Genomic DNA, 8,263 nt, shown 5'->3' on the forward strand with positions numbered 1-8,263 from the left:
AGAGCTTCGCTGCCACTGCCTCCGTTGCTCCTGGGTTAGGGAGATTTGGGTTCGTGTAGGTGTTTCTAATTTGGGATTTTTGATTTATTGTTCAAATTTGTTGTTCCTTCTTGTTTCTTCTGATTTGTTGGTTATTCCTTCGTGTTTCTATTTTGGTGTTCTTCGTGTTTCTGTTTTGGTGTTCTAATATGTGGTGAAACCTTTTTATGGAACTCGAGTCTTTAAAACTCGAGTTCCACACAGGAAATCGAGTTTTAAAAACTTGAGTTCCACGTGGACTTTTTCCGCTCACACAAACTTGAGTTTTAGACACTCGAAATGCTAGTTTCTAGCATTGTTTTGAAACGTGAAAACTAACTAAATTTTTTGATTTTAATGTTATTTGGAAAAAAAAATTCTAACATTTCAGCTTCCCAAAATTTGAATTTCATTGAAAGTCTTTCTTTTCTCTCTCTCACTTCAACTAGGTTCTCTCTTAACCTCCACGCTCTCTGCCTCTCCGTCAACCTGTCGTCTCCACTTCTAGCATACCCAACTCAGACCCATTAGCAAAAATAGTAACTCACCATCTGAGATCTCGACCCCCAAGCACTCGCACCAGATCAGAGAGAGAGAGTAAGGGATGGGGTTTGGAGAAAATCGGGTGTAAAGAGATGTTAATGCTTTTCAAACCCAGATTAGAGAAATTAAGGGTTAGGGTTTGGAGAAAATCGGGAAAGAGAGAAGTTGATGCCTTTTCAGGTTTGATCTATGGAGGGAAATGAGATTGAGAGACAAAGAAAGAGAAAGAGTTTGAGATTTTGGTCAAAGGAGAGAATAAGCCACCATCAAAGGTGGTGGTTGTGATGAGCTAACCTTGCTGATTTGGTTCAGAGGGAGATCACCACTCGATAGGTTTTCTTTTATCTCTATTTTTTTAATAAACTCTGTTTGGTTGCTAGGAAAGGAAGGAATGTAAATAATGGTGTCACAATTTTGTTGATTGATTTATTGGTGCTGAATTTAATTCTATTTTCTCTTATTTTTTATGGTTTTGGTTTTTAGCTTAGGAATTGAAATCAAGTCTTATATTGCCTGCATTTTTGTCAATTGTTTAAAAGTGCTTAAATCAATTTAATTTGTATTCGATGGGCTTATTATTAGGTTTGTAATGATGAAAGTTTGAACTTTCATGAGCTATTTGACCAAAACATGAATGTTCAATACATTGAAAAGCTTTCACAGAAAAATTTTGCCAGCATATATTTCCATTAGGAGGTAATTACATAATATTGACTTTAAAGACTTCTTGCAGATGTGTTGTTAAAAAGGCATGCTTTTATTGTGTTGAATGATTCATATCGAGTGTCACTTCTTAGATATAGAAGAAATGGATAATTATAGCAAACCCACCTGGGGTTTGGCCCGTTTTCATTTTGCCTACCCGTGGTTTAAAACTTTACACTTTGCCCACCTGAACTTCAATCTGTTACCCATCCGTTACCCACCTCTGTTAAAACCAGGGGTAAAAACGTATTTTATCTTCACTGTTATGTCTCTCTCCTCTAAAAACAAAAAATAACATAAAAAACTCAAACAAACAAGATCAAAGAGGGGGGTTTTGTACCTATTTCAGATTTTTATATCCCAACCTTTCAATCAAACCCCTTTATCAAACCAAAACTTAATCCAACGCAAGAAAAACCTTTAGAAAATTCACCCAAACCCACCATTAACAAACCCCCAAAACCAAACCCAACATAAAACCCAATCTCATTCACAGATTGAAAGTAGCAGGAGAGAATCAAAGGGTTTCAAATGAGTTCCAGCAAAGGCCAGAGAAAGGTGGATTAGCCATGGATTTCTTCGCCCAAACCCCAGACCCATATATCTCGAGCCTTCTTGCCGTTGCTCGCAACTGCCATTACACGATGGTCCAATTGGTCGTTGGTGTTTGGTCACTGCTGTTTGGCTGTTGGTGTTGGGTCGCTACTACTGCTTGAGTCGTTGCTCGCTTCTGCTAGCATGTGGTGCACAAAACAAAACAAGGACTGAACGGCCTGAGAGATCTAATTGGCTGCCATGGCTTTGGCTGTACCTTGTCTGTTGCTCCCACTGCTTGTTTGAAGAGTGAAGAGTGTTTATACCTCTTTTTATTATTATTTTGGTTTGGCCATTGAGAAAAAAATAGAAATTTAGAATTTACTTCACAACAGAAAAATAAATTTAGTATTTTTTTTTTTTTTTTGCTTTCAATTAGTGCAATGCTAACTTCAAAGGATATCTTTATTATTTATAATTTTATTGCATGATTTTGTTTTTTTCCAATGCTAAATATTTTACAAGAAAGATTAATGTTAATTGTTAAAGAAATAGATCATTACACAGAACCATACCCTTGAACTCAACTCTGGAAACATGTGTTGTTGTCTTTGTGCTTGTATAGAGACACAAAACCCTCCAAGCTCTTTCAAAAAAATTCAAACCCTAACTTTTTGATTCGTGTTATGTTATGTTTTGTTTGTAAAAGTTGTTTTCTAATGGAAAAGCCAAAGGTGGGTAACGAATGGGTAACGGATTGAAGTTCAGGTGGGCAAAGTATAAAGTTTTAAAACAGGGGTAGGCAAAGTGAAAACGGGCCAAACCCTAGGTGGGTTTACTGTAATTATCCCTAGAAGGAACTAAATGGGTAGCACAGATGAGCAAATTCTTAATTATACAAAATTTAACTTTTCAGATTTTTAATTGTCCTGACATCCTCAGAAACAGCTACAGATGCAGATCATTAGCCATGAAGTTTGTTATACATAATTCCTTTAATAAAATTGGTTCTTTAATCCTAGTCTTTTTGGATTTAATTTGTAGTCACTTCAGTTATATGTTTTGTTAAAAATTTGCATTACTTCCACAACTCAACTGAAAACCATAACAGCTCATTACTGTGCTTTGGGTATTGATTTTGGGGCTTATTGGGTTTGAAAGATTTGAGGTGAAGAAGATTGGGGTTGAAAGGGTGTGATGGATCATGGAGCACAGAGACCTTTTATTCTAGTTACCTTGGTTGTCAATGGCTATCAACAACCATTATTCTTCTCTGAAATTTAGCTGTGTATAACTATTATATTTATATATCTATGTTTAACAGCGATTATATTTTTTCTGAAATCTGGTTAAAAATGCATGGTACTAATTTTAATGCCACTTTGTCAACATTGGTTACATTGATTCTTTTTCTTGTGAGATCTTTTGTTGCTAAATTTGTTCTGTATTTTGTGGGATAAAAGAAAAATAGACTAAACAATGATATTATTTTTGTACCTAGCTATAAATTCTGTAGCTCTCCCATATTTCTTGTTATGGTTACATAACTATAAGTTCTGCTGTTTTATTGGTGTCCAACATAAGCTAATAGTTTGTTAACTTGGGTTCTCTTCTTATTATCTCTGTTATTGTTGATTGGCTTACTCAAAGAACTTGGGCATACTGAGCAAATGATTTACAAATTTTGACAAAAGCAATTTAGCTTTTGAAGCTTTTGTACATTCACATTAAATTTGGGTTTTATAAGTTTTTCTTGGGGAAACATTGGCATCTTGAACTGGAGCAAAACATTGAATAAATTTGCTAGTGATATTCAATAGAAAAATAATGCATTGTGAGAACTCACAATAACATGCAACTTTATTTTAAGGAACCTTGCAGAATCTTTGCGATGGATTTCTCTAGTTGGTTATAATGTCTATACCTAGTGTTAACTCATATTTTTTCTTTTTTTGTTTCCTGTCCTTGTTACTCTAGTTCTTTATCTAGTTGAATTTATTTTTGTTAAAGATATCTTGCTTCTAAAATTATAAATTGTCGTCTATATTAGTCTACCTTTTTGTTTAAAAAATCCTTCGTGTCTTTGTTGATAAGTATCGTAGAAATTCTTTATTCCTTGCTTAATAACTTTGTTTTGTTTAATCTTGTTTTCTTTCACAATTTTTTTGCAGATGTTTCAAGGCAATACCAGATAAGTAGTACCGATTTTGTGGCACTCCACTTTACAATGAAATATTAGAGAGGCTAAAGAGTGCCTTCATGAGTCTTTTGGAACAAGGTTTTTTTGGGATCCAATTGAGCAGTCAACTTTCTTTTTCTGAATTGGTAGTGATGGCAATGGAAGGGCTGCCACAGTTGCGCCGCTTGAGATCATCACAGCACTTGATCTTGAAACATACACTTTATCTCTACCTTTTTTTGCTAGAATCTTGAAACATACACCTTTTCCCTACAATTTTTGCTAGAATTATGTAATTTGGTGCTAGAATCTTGAAACATACACTTGTATCGAAGTCTATATTTCAATAGAACCCTTCTTGTTGTGGTTTTGTAATCAAAGTGTATATTTCAATAGAATTTGTACATTTTTAGATTAAATTATTTTGTTTTTTATGTGTTCAGTTTTAAGATTGCAAGATTGTGTCACTAAAATTGGTTTGTTGTCTTACCAATTTTGATGAGGGAAAAAAAATACAAATTAAAGATGATAAAGTCTCTTACCGTCTTTTTTTATGAAATCAAAACTACCATAGTTGGCTTGCTAACAGTTCAGAAGAAAAACCACAAGCATCATTATAGATATGAAAATATTTAGAAAAGGATAATTACATTTTATTCCATTCTCTGGGTTAGTACAATATATAAAGGTTTTTTAATAAACTAGTCGCTAACCCGTGCAATGCACGGGATAGTTAAATAATTATTTAATTAATCAACCTCACATTAAAAGAAAATGCTAGTTAAATAAATATTTAGTTAATCAATCTCACATTAAAAGAATAGGCTAAAAGAATCAAGGAAAGGCTTATTTTCCCACCAAGAAAAAGCTAAAAAGGAAAGGAAAAAAAAAAAAGGACATTGAAAAAGAAAGAAAGAAAAAACTATATTTTGTAGATCAAATACTGTTAAAAATTTTTAATAAACACTATTGTCACATCTATATTTGTTGTAGGCATTTAAATACTTGTTTGATAAAATATGTCAAAGTATTTGTGTGGAATTGGGGGAAGAAGAAATAAATTGAAAGCAATGGGATTACGTTACTATATTATTTTCTTCAATTCAATATAATTGAAGAAAGAAAAACTTGGATTTGAAGTGCAACCGCTGGTCATGGAGGACTCATACTCAGGCTTGTAGGAATTAGTGCGACCAAATCATGCTCTGATTAGGTTTTCAGAGACCTATTTAAAGGCTTCTTAGAAAGGCTGAAAGATACAAATTTGAGTAAAGCAACAGTCTCTAATTGGCACCAGATTACCTGCAAAAAATAGTGAAACGATTCAAATGAAACCCAAATAACTCAACATATCAAAGTATTTAGCCTTCAGAGAGAGAGAGAGAGTAAGTAACAATTAGATAGCAAGGACCCAAGGTCACACACAAACCCAATAGGCAAACACAAATTGAATATACCAATATGATATGTATGTGGAGCTTACATAGATCAATCCCACATACATATAAAAGATGTGTTTAATACATCTATTCCATAAGAAATTTTTTGACAGAACCTAATATTATAAGGTGATATCCAAAGCATAGCATTAGAATGCTATTACATAACTTTTCCATTTACGCTACATATATTCAAATAAAAATAATTTTATGTAGTGTGTAGTGAAGTCATAGGTTGCAGCATCATTTTCAACCTTTTAAAATGATTACTTAAATAAAAGCACAACATTTAAAAAGAAAACCAAAATTCTAGAGAACTTATTAGTAAAAATCATTACTCTTAACCAAAATTCGAAACGCTTATAGTTCTCTATTAACAAAATTGTAACTCACTATTCTAGTTGGGAGTTGCAATACAGATTCTCACCAATAGTACCTGCTGTAATTCAAAGATAACCCAAAAAAAAAAAAAAAATTAACTTATAGCAACTAATAACCTGAAATACTAAACTTAACAACATAACAACATAGAAAGAGAGCAATAAAAAATTCCAGACTTTTTCAACCAATCCAAACATTTTCTAATTTTTACCAATCCAAAATAGAGGACTTTCACAAAACATATGTAAATTTTTTACCAAACCTTTACTCTACAATGATTCTAATTTCATTGAGACATTTTGTCAAACACTTAGGGTTGGCTTATTTTCACAAAGGATACCAATTCTTATATCATTCTTTCAACATTGAGAAATTACATAGGAAAAAATTTAAAACTTAAAACTTAAAACTCGAGAGAGAGAGAGAGAGGGAGGGTATACACACACACACACAAAATTTAAAACTCAACTTTGAGAAAAAATATTGATGAAGTGATAATGGTGATGATGAGAGAAAAAGTTAACTTCATAGGAAAAAATAATAATGAAGAAATTACACATGAATTCTTTGAATCTACTACCACCTCAAAAAGTTTTAACGCAAAAAAGAAATAAACATAACACACCTAATCGTATGGGTCCACCCATTGAAACAGGATCCAAATACCATAGACAAATATAAAAAGAACAAATATAGCTCATAATATTAATGGAATAACAAATTTGTGAAAAATATAAATTATGCAGTAAACCAAAAAAAAAAAAAAAAGCACCAAATTACCAATCAAAGCAAGATGCTTATCCTAAAAAAAAAAAAAAAAAAGTGAGATGCTTATCCACAAATATGTTGGATTGAATAATCTGTAGAAAAGATAAGCAATGAAAATCAAATAGAAAATATCTACCAAAACCTATAAAGTAATCCACAATTGGCAAATTAACAAAGCAAAACTCACTCTTTTTTTTTTGGATAGGTAATCAAAGATTTATTGCATAAAAAAAGAGATCATGTGCACAATGGCGAGCACTTTGAACATTAACAAAGCAAAACTCATAGTTCACCAACGTATCTAAAAAAAACCCTTCACAAGATTGTGCTTCCATTTACTTTTGTTTCACTATTATTTTTTTCCTCAGCACCCAAAAAGATGCTCAATTAAAATTTTGAGAATATAATCCAACATGTCAAACCTAGAAAAGTTCATGAATTGGTGGGTAAACAATCTTTTCTCAGTAATAACTTGCAACTCCATTAAGCCTTTACAACTGAACTTTAAACAAAGGAATAACGCAATGTGTGGCTTTTTGAAAGGCCACACATTTATTAATAGCTGTTACTTATCAATACAAAGGCAGGGAAAGAAACAATTTTATGGTATAAAAATATAAGTCCTCAAGCAAAGCCTAAAGCCTCTCAGCTGATAATTTCTAACAAAATGGAACAACCTCAACTTGCATAAAAAAATTCAACAAATAAAATAATAGAGCAACCATTAGTCAACTCAACAAATCAACTAAGCCTTAATTGTAATTGCAAGCTGACTTCATAGATGTAAAGATTACAAACAAAAAAATAAAACAATTTATGCTAGTACAATTTATGCAATACTAATGTATAAAAAATCATGAAAAGGCAACAAACAACAAAATTAAAACTTCCAATGTTCAAAACCTTACATGACATAGAAGCATTAACTTGATTTCTTTTCACTTTGTTGCAAAATATGAAGCCGCAAATACCAAACCACATAACTATTTATACCGAAAAAATCACAAACTTGGTCATCCATAAAAATTAAAAATAAATCTGGGTATCCCAAATTCATCAACAACATGAAATTTAAACTCTACCAAACAACATGAAATTTAAACTCTAATCAACCACCAATCTATCCAAACCTACTGTATCTAAAATTTCAACTGGTACATACAATCCAAAAGAAACCAATACCCAAAAAACCCATTCTTTGCTTCATCTTTATGTAGGGTTGTAGGTGTCTTCGATTGTGCAATTCTTTTTGTTTTTCTTCATCATTCAACCTTAATCAAAACCAATAACCCAAATACCTAAATCGAAAACAATCAACCCAAAATAAATTAAAAAAAAAAAAAACTTAAATACTCTTGGTGGTAGACTAAAATAAAATTTCAACTTATGCAATCTGTATATTTTTTAGTTGATTTGAGTCCTAATTCAACCATTAGTCAACAGGCTTTATTGTAATTGAAGCAGAAACTGAATTCAAATCACGATAATTCAACAGCAATAACTCTGATTTTTATATCAATCATAAACGTATATTTGATAAATTTAGTGCTTGAAGCAGAAACTGAATTCAAATCACGATAATTCAACATCAATAACTCTGATTTTTATATCAATCATAAACGTATATTTGATAAATTTAGTGCCTTACCAGTACTGCACTAACCTGCTACAATCCTGGCAAGAATCTGCATATATT

The sequence above is a fragment of the Quercus lobata genome, chromosome 9, assembly GCF_001633185.2.
Source record: "Quercus lobata isolate SW786 chromosome 9, ValleyOak3.0 Primary Assembly, whole genome shotgun sequence".
NCBI classification, from domain to species: domain Eukaryota; kingdom Viridiplantae; phylum Streptophyta; class Magnoliopsida; order Fagales; family Fagaceae; genus Quercus; species Quercus lobata.